Below are 19667 nucleotides of genomic sequence, written 5' to 3' on the forward strand. Positions count from 1 at the left end.
GTTACCGAGCAATAAGATCCTACTGGTAACCAATGCCCGCAAGCCACCTGTTAATAGCATTCCGCCATTAACGTAATGAAATGTTATGATGTGCAAATATATGACTCTATTACACAACAACAACATCACCAATAATATAACACGATCATACACTCATGTTACATCGTTTATATTCTATCCAAAAGGATACATCAACAATTAATAACATGGTTATCAATTACATCACCAAAATTGCCACTCATGCGTTAATAAACACACAGCACACATTCACCGTCAAAACATACTAGCCACACTGGCATAAATGATCGCATAATTGCATTACATCAAAATAATATTGGCCATTGGCCCACAACTCCATCAATACATCATCAACAAGTTGTAATAACAACAATTCAACAATAATAATACATCGTTCTCATAACAACAATTACTTGCCATAAGGCCACACATCATGTTAACAACAACAACCAAACATCGTCACATACCAAGTATGAACATTCATTAATACATAACACATACGAACATGATCTCATGTTATCGACAACTAATCACATACCTCGTACCAATACGATAACATTCACACAACACATCATCATGATTTATCATGCACTAGTTCACAAAACCATTTATGAAAATCAACCAACCACTACTACATCCTACATCATCAACAATTGCAACCAAGCACTATGATTATTTACCAATCATATCGCGCATATAAACAATTATGTGTTTTCATCAACAACACCTCATAATCAATTAATAACAAGCTAACCAAGCCTATACTATCATATAAAACATCCAACTAGCTTCCTAACACTTCGAACGGCATATGAAACGGAGCTACGGATCAAAAGTTACAAGGTTTCAAAGTTTGGAAAAACAGAAAATGCTGTTGTCCGCTTCAGCTCCGCTCAGCGGACCCTCACAGAGATTTTTCTACAAAAGAACCTCCGCTCAGCGGACCCACCTCCGCTCAGCGGACCTGCGTAAACCCAGAAAAAATCAGAACGAACCAGAACGGTTCCAGTCCCCTTATACCCACCAAAACCACTTCAAAACATCATTATAACACCAATATAACACATACAAACCATAGAAACAACCTAACATCAAACTTTCCATGGTTGATTCATCAATCTATCTCAAAACCTAACATTTTATCCAAACTCAATCAAGCCATAGAAAAGGAAAACAAACATGATCAATCACCATAACACAACAAGGACATGATTCTATACAAAATACCAACCAAGACATGTTTGAATCTTGCTATATCATGAAAACATCACAACTTCTTACAAAACAAGCAAGAATGGAAAACATGGAAAGGATGAAGAAGATGAACAAGAACAAGACTATAAGAATCATACATCCAAGATAAATTAGATTTGTAACACCCAATATTTTCATTATTTGATTTAAATTGGAATTAAATTATTTATTTGGAATTAATTGGAATTTGATTGGATTTAATTGAAGAATTATGGAAAAAAAGAGGTTATTGGGTTTGATGTGGTGTTAGTAAAGAGGGGGTGCTATGCTAGTAGGCCTTTTACTAAATTAAAATCTATTTTCATAAAAATAAGGAATTGAGGAAAAAAGGAAAATAGATGTGAAAGAGGAGCAGAAGAGTAGAAGTGCTGATACGTGAAAGAGGAACAGAAGAGGGCTAATCAAGATCCTTGGCTAAGGTAAGGGGGGACTCTTCCGATTAACCTCTATTATCGGGTTGTAGATGATAGGATTAAGATTTGTATGGTATTGATTCAATAGAGGAGTATGTTCTAGGTTGGGGTTTTGACATTTAGGTTCAAATTGATAAATTATGTGTAAATGCATGTTTTTGATGTTTGATTATGTTTGGATGTGTTGTTGAGGCATGAAATAACATGGAATGATTGTGAATTGATTCTGTTTTTCGTGTATGGTCGAAATGATTCGATTTGGGTTGTGTTGGATGGAAATAAGTTGCTGTCAAAAGTGCTTTTTTTTGTTGTTACAGGTGATGTAACCGGTTACGGTCGGGCTTGTTACCGGTTACGGCGGTGAAAAATGGGGTTTTTGGGCTGGTTACGAGTTCGTAACCGGTTACGGTGTTTTTCGTAACTCGTTACGCCTTTTCGTAACCCGTTACGGCTGAAGCTTTTTTTTGAAAAATTATTTTCGTAACCCGTTACGCCTTTTCGTAACCCGTTACGCTGCAGTTTTTACGAAAAAATATTTATTTTCAAAAATTCGTATCTTTTGAACCGTAAATCCGTTTTGGATGCCGTTTTCGGCGTTGGGTCGATAATTTCATTTCCTATCTAATAAAATATATTAAAGAGCAGTAGCTCGATTTTATTTTAAAAACTCGGTATTTTTGGTGGTGAATTATACTTGTATGCATAAGTGATAATTGCATTATGCGGTGGCGTTGCGGCAATGTATTTGCTATGTTGATGTTGTGTTTGGTGTGATGTAAGTATTACATAATTGTTGAATGATGATGTAAATGCTCCGTTGTTGTTGGGTTGATTTGTTGGACTTGGTACACGATTGTGAGAGGTGCTATTGTTGTTGCACTGTGTGGTGGATGTTATATCTGTTATGATGTTGTGGTTGTAATTGGTGTTTGTTATACATATATTGTTGATGTAAAATATGTATTCTATTTGGTTGGGAATAGCATAACTGTGTGGGTGGCTATTGATTACTATATTGGTTGATGATTATGACATTGGTTGGTCTATGTGGATGATGAGCATGTTATGGTTGATACATGCATTTCATAATCATTATGTGGCTGATCCTTGACGATGGTGAATCAGTGGTAGCTAATTCCCATTGTGTGGAATTAGTGAGTGGGTGTCGCTGTATCCTTGACGATGGTGGATCGGTGAGATGGGTTCGTCCCATGATTGGTACCACATGCATGTAGTTGCATTGCATTAGGTGCTTGATTTATTATAACATGAATGGAAGTTGTCCAATGTTATAATGTTGTGTGTTTGATGTATGTGTGTATAGTCTGAATATATGATGGTGTTGGGTGAATATTATACTGTTGAGGTTTTATCGTTTATGAACTGATAACATTGTTTAATTGCGAATGACACTCACCCTTACTGTTGATTATTTTTCAGATTAAGGATTAGCGGCTTGTCTTGGGTGAGGATAACTCGTAGAGTTACTTCGTGTAGTTCGGTTGTGTCAGTGTCATGCTCTGGTCTTGTAACATTGGGGGGCTCTTGTGTTTAGAGTTGGATGATAACTCTAGTTTTGGTTTTGTTGTTGAATAATGTTGTTTATGCCTTGAACGTGGTAGATGATGGTTTTGATTATTCAACTAATAAAGTATTCCGCTGTGTTTTAAACATGTTTGCAATTGTTTATGTTCCTCAGAATAGCATGACATATGTTTTATTTTATATGAGATAATTGTAACACTCTTAATCACATGTTTACTCTGAAAATATCATTTAATTTATTGGGGGTTTAGAAGGGTGTTACAATAGTGGTCTCAGAGCAGGTCGGTCCGTCCGGCCAATTGTCGAGTCAGTTTAGTTGTAAGACAGTCGTATATTGTCGGTGTTTTATCCCTTAGTACACGACATATGAGTGAACCACTGTCGGTACTTATTTGTTTTATTGCAGGTGTTGGATTGAAACAAGTGGGGGAGAAGCTTCGCTTCTCGGTTATGTTTTTGTTGTAAGATGATTGATTCAGTAGGCTGTTGTTGGCAACAGTGCACACGTTGTTGGAGTTGCTATTTTCTGAATCGAATGTGACTTGGAATTAAGACTTGGGTGGTAATTTAGTTGGAGTATCTTGAAGGAGGACGATTAGATGTAATTGATGATTATTTGTAGGAGAGGAAAATTAGAAAGTTGCAATGTATTATCTCTGCTGGTGGACTGCAAAGTTGTCGGTTGAGTAGCCTTGCGTCTTGGAAGAGGTTCAGTTGTAGGTCTACAAAGAGGATTATTGTCGTGAGATTTCAGAAAACAAACTTCGGTGATGGAATGTGTTGCCCAAGTTACAAGAATGTTTGGAAGTGAAGAGATATGATAAGGATCTGTTTAGAATGTGATTGATTTGAAGATGATGAGTTTCAGAGTGGAATTTCCGCAAGCAAAACGCAGGAAAGTTGCTGAATCGTTATGAAACTTTGAAAATTCATAACTGGAGTTCTGGACATCCGATTTGAGTTCCGTTTGAAGCGACAGAAAGCTAACAAGATGAACCTTGTTATAAAAATGGTTGCATCAGCTGTAACAAATTTAATTGTGACGGAATGATGTTGGAAATAGGTGAAGTTGCGGTTACGCTTGCTCTTAGAACTAGACTTGTTTATTGGTACTGCACGGGATATCAGTGTCAGAGTTGAACGGATTGAAGGAATAATTAAAAGGTTTGTTGAGAAGCAATTTTAGGAATTAAATGTACCAATTAAGGAGTTTTGGATATATCATATATGTAACACCCTTCTAAACCCCCGCGGAAATATAATATAATCAGAGTAATAACACATCAAGGATGCTACAATTATTAAAATAAATAAAAACATCAATTCGATTGTCATGCTTTATTAGAAATTAACCAATATCAAACATGTGTTTAGCACAGCGGAACTGAATTCAACAGTATTAGGAAACATCTCCACACAAATACTCAATACATAAATCCATAGCCAAAATGGCAACAATGTATAACAAGTAACGCTAAGACTAATCGATCCCAGTGTTACAATCAGAGCATGACTCGACACGAACTACGGGCTAGCCTACAAGCTATCTTCACCCAATCAAGACGCCGCTACATCCTTAATCTGAAACCATCAAAGTAAGGGTGAGTTTCATTCGAATTAAAAACCATTATACAATCATAAGCAATAAAATCTCATAGCAACTATCATCCATTCAACATACATATAATCGGAATTATTATAACAAGCAAGCATCAGTTCAACAATATTTGGCCATCGACCCACAGCTCTTCATTCCATCAAATAATCAAGTTATATTAACAACAACTTCTTAATACATCAATCATGTAAACACACCAAGGCATAACACTGGATCTCATCCAATCATGTTATAACCAATGCATATGATTCAACTGACACTATGCATGTGGTACCAAAATTCGTGAATCACATTCACAAGACTTCTCTCTTTGATACTGCCCTCTAGTCGCTCACACCCCACATGGGCACACGACTACTGCCTCATCGCTCACACCCCACATGGGCACACGATGACTTCCCGCTAATCTCCGCACAATGGGAATTAGCCTTCCAATGCAAATGATTTATGAATAATGCACACATGACACATACTTACATCTTCATACATTATCATCATTCCGATGCTTAACATCGCTTATCACCTCTTACCAATAATGTCACAACAAGTATGTACATGCATCAATAGACATCACTCATTGGATATCATAATCCCATCGCCAACATAAATACATGCATCAATAGTCATATGAATAAGCACATGTACATATACCATGTTTCAATTCATCAACAATTAATTCGAGTCTTTAAAGTAAAGTTGGCTACTGCCCATTTCATTACTTTATCAAATAAAGCACCTAATTAGCTTCGCAACGCCCAAAACGGCACATAAATCGGATACTCGGATCAAAAGTTATGGTTTCGTAAAAATAAAACATTTTTAGAAAATATGCTGCAGAACCCGGGTTGTCCCTACATGGGAACCGGTTCCTGGCTGCTTCCAAAATCACGCCTATGATTTTTACTATGGGGAACCGGTTCGTCCCACACGGGAACCGGTTCCTACGTACCTGCACAGCCAAATTCACCATTTTGACAGCATTTACCTTATCCCCTTTCCCCAATTTCAGGTACATACGAACATAGCACACATATACCATCAATTTTCACATTATCACATAATTCAGACAAATTTTATACAAGTATTAACAGCATATAACATGGGTATTAACAGAATCATGTAATTCATACAAATTCATCAAAACCTAACAAAATTCCCAAACCTGACACGTACGATTGAAATAGACAACAATCCTAAACAATCCTACTACCTACAATCGCATAAGGATTACTAACCCGAAGAATCCCCCCTTACCTCAGAGTCGAATCTTCGAAGGTCTTCTTCCCCTTTCGCTCTTCTCTTTTTCACGTGTTCTTCCTTTCTCAAAGTCTGTCTCCTTTCCTTCTCCTCCTCTTTTCCCAATTCCTTTTATTTTATGAAAAATAAAATAAAATATTATAATGGGCTTGCTTAGCTAACACCCCCTTACTGCTAACCACCACTCTAGGCCCAATGCCAATATTTCATCATTTTCCAAATAATTCCCAAAAATTATTAATTCTAATAATTTAATTAAAAATAATAATTAAATTAATAAACAAGAATTAACGGGGTGTTACAACTCTCCCCCACTAAAAGAGTTTTCGTCCTCGAAAACATTCTTCAAGTGAAAAGTCCCAGATAAGAGTCCTTCATTTGACCCCCCCCCCCCCCATTCTCCGTTAACACCTTCTTAGTCGAGTCTCAAAATTCATCTGACATAACCAACATAAGCATATCTCATGCATTCAATCTCAGTTCTTACGTTGCATTTGACCATCCCCAGGTGTACCACTCGCTATAACTCCAACGGTTAACAATAATGAACTTCGAGGTGCGATCCATACAATACGCTCAATAACTGAATAATACAATTTCACAATCCATGGTATGATCACAACTGATCAACACTGTAGTAATGGATTCCATTTACCCACGTACCAACCTTAGGCACACTCTTCCAATTGAGCGATAAAGTAATACTTACACTTACTCAAAGCAAATTCCCGAGTTACTTCGTCTATTAAAAACATTCCCACTATTGGAACAAACACACATCAGTAGTTATAATTACATAGCTCATCATCCTCAATATACCATTGCTTACAAGATAGCTCAACTGAGTCTCACTCTCCACTAGAATCAAATTAACTTCGTCCTTCGCAGAGTATAATCCCTCATTATATTTAGAAATTTACATAACACCTTACAACATCACAAGATTATTATAGCATCGTGTAGTATCAACTCTTCGTCTTAACTTCTCCGAATACATACTCGTTAACTACGTACAAATATAACAACATATTCATTGTCTCGGCAATTATTCAAAAAGGTCCTAATCCTTTGGCATGACATCTTTACGTCCACGAGATTCTAAACCCAACATATAGATAAACACATATCCTGTATGTAGGATTCCGACATATTAATTCCTCACTGCTCACGAGTAGCACTCATAACACCACTCTACATCATACTTTCGTTGTACGACTACGACTACTCGTCTTAAGTCACCGTCCAATACTTTGCACTCCTTCATATTCACTTCCTCATAAGTTTCCACAATATGGTGAGTGGTTATTCTCACATCTCAGCATTCATCACATCTTATACCATTAAGGTAACAAGCAATCTCATACCATCTATATGATTCCACCTATTATCAACAAGAGATTAAGGGTGATCAAGTCCTCAATTTATCAATAGATAGTCGACAATCATATTTAAGCATAAACCGTTGTTACTACATAATAGTGTCTTTTCTGAGTTTTCTCTTAACTCATTAGCATTGTCATAGTCTAATAATTCTCTATGGTGTCCTTCTTCTAGAATATTCTTTCTCAACTCGGTAACATCTGGAACACAAACGCGACTTCTAGACCTCATTACACCATCCTCGTCAATTCTGAATTCACCGTCTTTACCTTGGTAATTCAAAGTCGACTTATCGATCAACTCAACATCAGCTTTTTGACTTTCTCTAATCTCGTCAAGAATACCATTAGTCAGTTTCATTATACCCAATCTAACATTATTAGGAGCACTTTCACATACCAAACTTAATTCTATGAATTGTTGAATTAAATCCAACTCTTTCACCATCAGCATCGACATTTTTAGAGGCAATCTCGAACCATAGAAATAATGTTACCGCAACTTCAAACAAAACCCTGGCTGCCAATTCTAAATCATGAGTCAGATAATTCCTTTCCTGCGCTTTCAATCGTCCCGACGCATAAGTTACTACTTACTAATTTTACATCAATACGCCATCCAAACCCATCAACGACGCATCACAATATACCACAAATGGTTCCAAAGTCTATTTCACTTTTTCTACTGATTCCCTCATCACTCAAATCCATCAATACTTAAATCGTCTTTATCATCTTATTTATCAACGACATATTCTACTCGACTTCGTTCCGAACAATCGCGGTAATAGGCATTCCTATTCAACACTTTTTCGTGCTTCTTTAACCGACATCATAATATCTCCTCATAGGACCACTCTACTGTATTTATATCTCTCCCATAAGTTAGAACATAATTTCACCTCTTCGTAGTCTCAAACGACACCCTAATCCGATACTCAGAGCTCAAGATATGAATGTTTCCAATCGTTACCCAAGATACAATATCGACACCATGCAACAACACTCTATACGACATCTCCAAAACTTCTCAAGTGGCACATTTAATCTCTAAGATTGCTCCTCGACAAGCCTCCTCATTATTCCTTTATTCTGTTCAACTCTGACACTGACATCCCATGTCGCACCAACGAACAGTCTAGTTCTAAGGACAAGTGTAACCGTAACTTCACCTCTTTCTAACATCGTCCTGACACAATTAAATATGTTACAGCTGCTGCAACCATTTTTATAACAAATTTCATCTCGTTAGTTTTCCGACGCTTCAAACGGGACTCAAATCGGAGGTCCAGAACTCCAGTTATGAATTTTCGAAATTTCATAACGATTCAGCAATCTTCCTGCGATTTGCTTACGGAAATTCTGCTCCAAAACTCATCCTTTTCAAATTAACCTCATTATTAACATCATCTTATCACATCTCTTCGCTTCCAAACTTCTTATAACTTAAACAACACATTTCATCGCTGAAGTTCGATTTCTGCAACATCCTGAAACCAAATTCATGTACGCCATCATCAACCTTCTTATCCTTGAGATCATACTCGTCTCTTTGCATTACTCGCCCTTCGAAACTTTCTCAACAACATCGATAACCTCTACTATCATCTCAATTACTTACTAGTAATCCTACGACAAGGTCTACGACAATACTTCCTTTAATCACTGCTTCAACAGCGACCTTTCACATAGGGCTACTCACACAACAACATCACAGTACGTCAGTAGCACATGAAGCATCACAACTTCGAAATTCCATTTCTCAGAAATAACCATCATCTACCCCGAGACACTCCGACTGAACAACAACCACAGTCTTCAGCCCATGTCACCTTCACTTCAGAAAACAATAACTCCACACTCTTGTACTGCTGCCCTACGCATCACCCTAACATCTTGCATTTGAGACATATCCGAGAAGCATGACTTCTCCCCCACTAGTTTCAATCCCACTTCTGCAGGCAAACAGTTAGATCACACTGAGTACCGACAGTGTTTCACACACATGTCGCATACCGAAAGGAAAAATTAACAACAAGACTCTGGTCACAACGACCGACTATGCTTTGATACCACTATTGTAACACCCTTCTAAACCCCCGCGGAAATATAATATAATCAGATTAATAACACATCAAGGATGCTACAATTATTAAAATAAATAAAAACATCAAGTTGATTGTCATGCTTTATTAGAAATTAACCAATATCAAACATGTGTTTAGCACAGCGGAACTGAATTCAATAGTATTAGGAAACATCTCCACACAAATACTCAATACATAAATCCATAGCCAAAATGGCAACAATGTATAATAAGTAACGCTAAGACTAATCGATCCCAGTGTTACAATCAGAGCATGACTCGACACGAACTACGGGCTAGCCTACAAGCTATCTTCACCCAATCAAGACGCCGCTACATCCTTAATCTGAAATCATCAAAGTAAGGGCGAGTTTCATTCGAATTAATAACCATTATACAATCATAAGCAATAAAATCTCATAGCAACTATCATCCATTCAACATACATATAATCGGAATTATTATAACAAGCAAGCATCAGTTCAACAATATTTGGCCATCGGCCCACAACTCTTCATTCCATCAAATAATCAAGTTATATTAACAACAACTCCTTAATACATCAATCATGTAAACACACCAAGGCATAACACTGGATCTCATCCAATCATGTTATAACCAATGCATATGATTCAACTGACACTATGCATGTGGTACCAAAATTCGTGAATCACATTCACAGGACTTCTCTCTTTGATACTGCCCTCTAGTCGCTCACACCCCACATGGGCACACGACTACTGCCTCATCGCTCACACCCCACATGGGCACACGATGACTTCCCGCTAATCTCCGCACAATGGGAATTAGACTTCCAATGCAAATGATTTATGAATAATGCACACATGACACATACTTACATCTTCATACATCATCATCATTCCGATGCTTAACATCGCTTATCACCTCTTACCAATAATGTCACAACAAGTATGTACATGTATAAGCATCATTCAATCATTCACATACGTACACCACATCATCACAATAACATACACATCATATTAATGTTAATTGCCACCATAATCCAACATATTAATATTAACAACATATTAATATTCACAATCATCAATCATCACCATCATCATACATCGTTACATCTATCATCATTACACACCATGTAATAAATTGCTAAAACATCTCAACAGTAAAGTCACAAAGCATGTATCATTTACGACATGTTATATACCAACATCACTCATTGGATATCATAATCCCATCGCCAACATAAATACATGCATCAATAGTCATATGAATAAGCACATATACATATACCATGTTTCAATTCATCAACAATTAATTCGAGTCTTTAAAGTAAAGTTGGCTACTGCCCATTTCATTACTTTATCAAATAAAGCACCTAATTAGCTTCGCAACGCCCAAAATGGCACATAAATCGAATACTCGGATCAAAAGTTATGGTTTCGTAAAAATAAAACGTTTTTAGAAAATATGCTGCAGAACCCGGGTTGTCCCTACATGGGAACCGGTTCCTGGCTGCTTGCAAAATCACGCCTCTGATTTTTACTATGGGGAATCGGTTCGTCCCACACGGGAACCGGTTCCTACGTACCTGCACAGCCAAATTCACCATTTTGACAACATTTACCCTATCCCCTTTCCCCAATTTCAGGTACATACGAACATAGCACACATATACCATCAATTTTCACATTATCACATAATTCAGACAAATTTTATACAAGTATTAACAGCATATAACATGGGTATTAACAGAATCATGTAATTCATACAAATTCATCAAAACCTAACAAAATTCCCAAACCCGACACGTACGATTGAAATAGACAACAATCCTAATCAATCCTACTACCTAAAATCGCATAAGGATTACTAACCCGAAGAATCCCCCCTTACCTCAGAGTCGAATCTTCGAAGGTCTTCTTCCCCTTTCGCTCTTCTCTTTTTCACGTGTTCTTCCTTTCTCAAAGTCTGTCTCCTTTCCTTCTCCTCCTCTTTTCCCAATTCCTTTTATTTTATGAAAAATAAAATAAAATATTATAATGGGCTTGCTTAGCTAACACCCCCTTACTGCTAACCACCACTCTAGGCCCAATGCCAATATTTCATCATTTTCCAAATAATTCCCAAAAATTATTAATTCTAATAATTTAATTAAAAAATAATAATTAAATTAATAAACAAGAATTAACGGGGTGTTACAATATAGAGTGTCGCTGCATGATGTCGATGTTGCATTTCGGATAACGATTGGAAAATTCATATCTTGAGTTCCGAGTGTCGGATTAACGTGCCGTTTGAACCTAGAAGAGGAGAGATTATGTTATACCTTATAAGAGAGTTATAAATACAGTGGGGTGATCCTATAAAGAGATATTTCAAAGTTGGTTAAGAAGCATGAAAAATTGTTGAATAGGAATGCCTACTACCGTGATTGTTTGAAACGAAGATGAGTAGAACATGTTGTTGAAGAATAAGTTGATGAGATGTTCGGTAATAAAGATGATTTGAGTACCAATGGATTTTAGTGAGAATTGAATTAGTAGTAAAGGTGAGATAAACTTTAGAACGTTTGAAGTCGTATTTGTGAGGCGTCATTGATAGGTTTGGATGGTGTATTGATGCAAGATCAGCAAGTAGTAGCTTATGCGTCGAGACAACTCAGAGTGCATGAAAGGAATTATCCGACTCATGATTTGGAGTTGGCAGCCGTGGATTTGTTTTGAAGTTATGGCGACATTGTTTGTATGGTTCGAAATTCGAAGTGTTTAGTGATCATAAGAGTCTGAAGTATCTCTTCTATCAGAAGGAGATGAATATGAGGCAGAGGAGGTGGTTAGAATTCCTTAAAGATTATGATTTTGGTTTGAATTACCATCCTGGTAAGGAAAATGTTGTGATAATGCATTGCGTAGGAAGTCTTTAAATATGTCGGGGCCAATGGTGAAAGAGTTGGATTTAACTGAACAATTTAGAGATTTGAGTTTGGTATGTGAAGACACTCCTAATGATGTTAGATTGGGTATGCTAAAGTTGACTAGTGGGTTCTTGACGAGATTATAGGAGGTCAGAAAGCTGATTTTGAATTGGTCGATAAGTTGACTTTGAATTATTCAAGGCAAGGACGGTGAATTCAGAGTTGTCGAGAATGGTATATTGAGGTTTGGTGATAGAATTTGTGTTCTTGATGTTGCTGAACTTCGAAAGAATATTCTAGAAGAAGGACACCGTAGTGAATTATGGGACTATGATGATGTTAATGAGTTTGAGTGCAAACTCAGAAAGGACACTATTATGTAGTAACAACAGTTTATGCTTAAATATGATTGTCGGCTATCTATTGACAAATTGAGGACTTGATCACCCTTAATCTCTTGTTGATATTAGACGGAATCATATAGATGGTGTGAGATTGTTTGTTACTTTAATGGTATAAGATGGGATAAATACTAAGCCGTGAGAATAATCACTCATCATGTTGTGTGAACTTATGGAAAAGTGAATATGAAAAAGTGCAACATATTGAACGGTGACTTAAGACAGGTAATCGGAGTTGCACAGCGAAAGTGTGATGTGGAGTGGTGTTATGAGTACTACTCATGGCCAGTGAGGAATTAATATGTCGGGAGCCTACATAGAGAACATGTATTGATCTATATGTTGGATTTAGGATCTAGTAGATGTAAGAATGTTGTACCGGAGAATTAGAACCCTTTTGAATAATTGCCGAGATGATGAATATGTTATTATGGTTGTACGTAGTTAACGAGTATGTATTCGGCGAAATTGAAACGAGGAGTTGATGTTATATGATGCTGTAATAATTTTGTGTTGTTATTAAGGTGATATATTGAGGAATTATACTCTATAAAGGACGAAGTTGATTTAACTCTTAGAGAAGAGTGGAACTCAGTTGAGCTATTTTGTAAGCAACGGTATATTAAGGTGGGTGAATGTGATTATAACTACTTGTGTGTACTCGTTCCGATGGTTGGAATGTTTTAATAGATGTAGTAACTCAGGAATTGTTTTGAGTACGAGTAAGTATTGCTAAGTGGTAGATTAGTACCATGGATGGTAAAGAATGATTCTTGAGCGAATGAGTAAAGAGGACCAGAGTTGAGTGTAACTCAGAAATCTAATTGGTAATGATGGTGGTAACGAGTAACCAGAGTAGTGCTGCGAAAGCAGAATGTAAACTGTTGGATAATTGGTGGAGTAACTTAAGAGAAGTCAGATAATTGGGATTCAATGGTATGAAGAATATTATTATTGAGGTTCTTGAGAAAAGCAGTTGGTGAAAGTACTATTTTATCTTTCAAATGGAAAAGTGTGTTTCAGGTTGGTACGTTCGTATACGGAATGCATTGCTACAATGTCGATAAGGTGTGATCATACCACGGATTGTGTAATTATATTATTCAGTTATTGGGCATATTGTATGAGTCGTACCTCAATGTACTTTTGTTGTTAACCTTTTGGAAGTATAACGAGTAGTACACCTTTGGGTGGTCAAGTGCGACGTAAGAGCCGAGATTGAATGCGTGAGATGTCTTTCTTGTTGGTTATGTCAGATGGATTTTTGAGGATTGACTGATGGAAATGTTACATGAGAACTAGAGAGTCAGATGAAGGGCTCTACCCGGAACTTTTCACTTGAAGTATGTTTTCGAGGACGAAAACTCTTTTAGTGGGGGAGAGTTGTAACACCCCCGTATTTTCATTATTTGATTTAAATTGGAATTAAATTATTTATTTGGAATTATTTGGAATTTGATTGGATTTAATTGAAGAATTATGGAAAAAAAGAGGTTATTGGGTTTGATGTGGTGTTAGTAAAGAGGGGGTGCTATGCTAGTAGGCCTTTTACTAAATTAAAATCTATTTTCATAAAAATAAGGAATTGAGGAAAAAAGGAAAATAGATGTGAAAGAGGAGCAGAAGAGTAGAAGTGCTGATACGTGAAAGAGGAACAGAAGAGGGCTAATCAAGATCCTTGGCTAAGGTAAGGGGGGACTCTTCCGATTAACCTCTATTATCGGGTTGTAGATGATAGGATTAAGATTTGTATGGTATTGATTCAATAGAGGAGTATGTTCTAGGTTGGGGTTTTGACATTTAGGTTCAAATTGATAAATTATGTGTAAATGCATGTTTTTGATGTTTGATTATGTTTGGATGTGTTGTTGAGGCATGAAATAACATGGAATGATTGTGAATTGATTCTGTTTTTCGTGTATGGTCGAAATGATTCGATTTGGGTTGTGTTGGATGGAAATAAGTTGCTGTCAAAAGTGCTTTTTTTTGTTGTTACAGGTGATGTAACCGGTTACGGTCGGGCTTGTTACCGGTTACGGCGGTGAAAAATGGGGTTTTTGGGCTGGTTACGAGTTCGTAACCGGTTACGGTGTTTTTCGTAACTCGTTACGCCTTTTCGTAACCCGTTACGGCTGAAGCTTTTTTTTGAAAAATTATTTTCGTAACCCGTTACGCCTTTTCGTAACCCGTTACGCTGCAGCTTTTACAAAAAAATATTTATTTTCAAAAATTCGTATCTTTTGAACCTTAAATCCATTTCGGATGCCGTTTTCGGCGTTGGGTCGATAATTTAATTTCCTATCTAATAAAATATATTAAAGAGCAGTAACTCGATTTTATTTTAAAAACTCAGTATTTTTGGTGGTGAATTATACTTGTATGCATAAGTGATAATTGCATTATGCGGTGGCGTTGCGGCAATGTATTTGCTATGTTGATGTTGTGTTTGGTGTGATGTAAGTATTACATAATTGTTGAATGATGATGTAAATGCTCCGTTGTTGTTGGGTTGATTTGTTGGACTTGGTACACGATTGTGAGAGGTGCTACTGTTGTTGCACTGTGTGGTGGATGTTATATCTGTTATGATGTTGTGGTTGTAATTGGTGTTTGTTATACATATATTGTTGATGTAAAATATGTATTCTATTTGGTTGGGAATAGCATAACTGTGTGGGTGGCTATTGATTACTATATTGGTTGATGATTATGACATTGGTTGGTCTATATGGATGATGAGCATGTTATGGTTGATACATGCATTTTATAATCATTATGTGGCTGATCCTTGACGATGGTGGATCAGTGGTAGCTAATTCCCATTGTGTGGAATTAGTGAGTGGGTGTCGCTGTATCCTTGACGATGGTGGATCGGTGAGATGGGTTCGTCCCATGATTGGTACCACATGCATGTAGTTGCATTGCATTAGGTGCTTGATTTATTATAACATGAATGGAAGTTGTCCAATGTTATAATGTTGTGTGTTTGATGTATGTGTGTATAGTCTGAATATATGATGGTGTTGGGTGAATATTATACTGTTGAGGTTTTATCGTTTATGAACTGATAACATTGTTTAATTGCGAATGACACTCACCCTTACTGTTGATTATTTTTCAGATTAAGGATTAGCGGCTTGTCTTGGGTGAGGATAACTCGTAGAGTTACTTCGTGTAGTTCGGTTGTGTCAGTGTCATGCTCTGGTCTTGTAACATTGGGGGGCTCTTGTGTTTAGAGTTGGATGATAACTCTAGTTTTGGTTTGTTGTTGAATAATGTTGTTTATGCCTTGAACGTGGTAGATGATGGTTTTGATTATTCAACTAATAAAGTATTTTGCTGTGTTTTAAACATGTTTGCAATTGTTTATGTTCCTCAGAATAGCATGACAGATGTTTTATTTTATATGAGATAATTGTAACACTCTTAATCACATGTTTACTCTGAAAATATCATTTAATTTATTGGGGGTTTAGAAGGGTGTTACAAGATTCACCCCCTTACCTTGCTATTGTGACGATCGGCAATCGATTCGGTCGAGAATCCTACACTTTCTCTTGTTTTTCCTCTTTGCTCTTCCTCTCTTCCTCTCTTCCTTTTCTTTCTCTTCTTTTTCTTTCCACCCTTCTCCTTTCTCACAAATATCTCTTTCTTATAAAGAAAATATCTATCCCGCAGAAATGACCAAAATGCCCCTACGCTCAAATATCGTTCAAACGCCCCAAAACGCGGAATATTACCTTACTAATATTTCTAGTACCAAAAATATGAAAACCTTCAATTAAATATTAGTCCGCCATCCCGAACTAATACCGACTGAAACGACTCCAAAAACGGTAAAATTCCAATAAATGTCACAAACGTCCAAATCAAGCATATACTTATTTTTCCGGGCGTTACAACTCTCCCCCACTTAGAACATTTCTGTCCTCGAAAATATACCAAACACAAACAAACCTGGATACGCTCTCGCCTCCAACCAACCCAACTATCAAGCCACGAAAGCAACGACACAATCAGCGCCAAACAACGAACCACTCTAGCTAAAAGCAAAACAACCAAAACACAACAACGACAACGAGGTGCAATGCCCATACAATGCACTCATCAACTAACACCAAAACACAAGAAATAACCAAGACACAACCAACAAGAACAAGATGCAATGCCCATACAATGCACTTGTCAACCAAACTGCAACCAGATTGTTACCCGTCATCAAAGGCAACACACCTCTAATCCCCCATCCAAGGAATTAGCTACGTGTACTCGAACCATCACCATGGAAACGAGACATCATATTAGATAAGGACATAAAGTTCCATGACATATACAGCTTCTGAACAGCCTCTACAAAATTAGAATACCAACATCCCGGTCGCACAACATCCAAACAACCATGCCAAGACATAGCAGTCAAACATGTAACCAAAACATCTGGTGGTATTATAATTCCTACCACATCCACTGTCCATAATTTGAACTCTAACAATTCATACACATACGAACCGCGTCATTTCACGCTTTCGATGCGCACTTTGATTTCCCACAACAAACAGATTTACCAATTTCATAACCAACTTCCAACTCCTTCTAGTATTCACCAGAAACTCATTGTTCTCTCTTAACATACTCAACCTCTTAATATGCTGTGTCAGTTTGCACACCAGACAAAAGTCTTTGTATTATCCAATCAAAGGCAAAAAGCTAATCCAAACACGTCCTTGTTTCACAACACAAGCCCTCATAGATTCTTAAGTGACCAAATCGCCCTCTCAGTCTGAACATTACCTTACGAAACATCATGCAAACAAACAACCTGAACAATATACAACTTGCAAGTACCTTCATCGGTTAATCCATTCTAATCGAAATAATGTGACCAGATTTCGTCAATATATCCACAATGACCCAAACCGCCTCACAATTACTCGACGTCCTCGACAAACCAGAAACAAAATCCATAGAAATGCTATTCCACTTCTACTCAGGAATGGATAACAGTTACATGAAACCAGACGACTCCTGACAAGTCAAACACAAATAAACAAATCCCTTCATATCCTTCTTCATTACCTTGCCACTAAAAATGACCTTCTCAAATCTTGATACCTCTTAGTAGCATCAGGATGAATACTCAAATCACTATGACGCACTTCATCCAAAGTCATCTTTTCAAATCCGAACATTAGGAATACAAACTTGATCATGACATCCCATGACATTGTTCTTATCAATCCGAAGATCACCATCTTTATCTTTGACTAATAAATGTCATCTTATCAACCCATTCAAATCCGATTCCTGGCCTTTTCCAATCTCATCAAGAATACCATAAGTAAGCTTTCACATATAAAGCTCAACACCTGAAGAAGTCGCTTTACAAACCCAACTCAAATCTTGTGACAGATAAATCCTTTCAAAAATATTAACTTGCATAAAAGCATAAACCACCACTTACCCCTTGAACATTCACTTCACTCAACCAAAAACTCACACAAGGAAACTTAAAAAACAACTTCTTGTTCTCAACACGGACAAAACGATTCTCAAGTACTTAGCATGATCATCTTCACACTGATGATACCTATACCTCAATTCAAACTTGCAACACAAACAAGCTCAAACCAATTTGATCCATCAAAATATCAATCCTCGAAAGTGGATACTTTTCCTTAATTGTCACTTTTCTCAATTGTCTAAAATCAATACAAAGCCTCGTAGAACCTTCCTTCTTAACCAACAAAACACGTGCACCCTACAGCGACACACTCGAATGAACAAACCTCTTCTCAAGAAAATCCTTAAGTTGACTCCTCAACTCTTTCAACTCAGAAGTTGGCATCTGATACGGAACCCTCGACACCACAATAGTTCTAGGAACTAAATCCGTCAAAATAGAACTCCCAGACGAAATTTCCCTTTTTCTACGACGAATCACTTAAACCTTCAAAAAAAACACTTATACAAATGCGCAACTATCCGCAATTTCCACAATTGCTCTTTCTCAAGAACATCCAAAGTCATCGACAACATAAACAACGTCGTACCATCTTGCACCAACTCATTCACTTCCAATATTATCAAACTAGCCAGATAAGCCTATCACGTCCAATACGACTCCGTCTACTATCAACAAGAGATTAAGGGTGATCAAGTCCTCAATTTGTCAATAGGTAGCCGACAATCATAATAGAGTATAAACTATCAGTACCAACATTAATAATATTCTTTTCCAACTTTTGCTCGTAGCACAGAAGCACTTTGATTCCATAATTCACAAATCTCTCAAGATCATCTGAACCAGCCAACCCGACATCTTGTAGCTACGTACCAAAACACTTCTAACAATATCTCAAAACAAAATACCTGAGATCCTACTCATCTCTTCATACTCCTAATTCTCACTTGAGTTCCAAAACGTTTCCAACAACGTCAATAACTCGTACAACAAAGTCTACCACAATACTTTCCTTAATCATTGATCCAACAATGACACTTCACACAAGGCTACTCAACAACAACTTCACAGTCCATCAGTAGCGTTAGAGCATCACAACTCTCTAAATTCCATTCCTTAGAAATAACCAAAATCTACTTCGGGACACTCCAACTTGATTAACAACCAAAGTCTTAAGTCCAAGTCGCCTTCACTAACAAAATACCTGAGATCCTACTCATCTCTTCATACTCCTAATTCTCACTTGAGTTCCAAAACGTTTCCAACAACGTCAATAACTCGTACAACAAAGTCTACCACAATACTTTCCTTAATCATTGATCCAACAACGACACTT

Source organism: Vicia villosa, linkage group LG2 (genome assembly GCF_029867415.1).
Source record: "Vicia villosa cultivar HV-30 ecotype Madison, WI linkage group LG2, Vvil1.0, whole genome shotgun sequence".
Taxonomy (NCBI): Eukaryota; Viridiplantae; Streptophyta; class Magnoliopsida; order Fabales; family Fabaceae; genus Vicia; species Vicia villosa.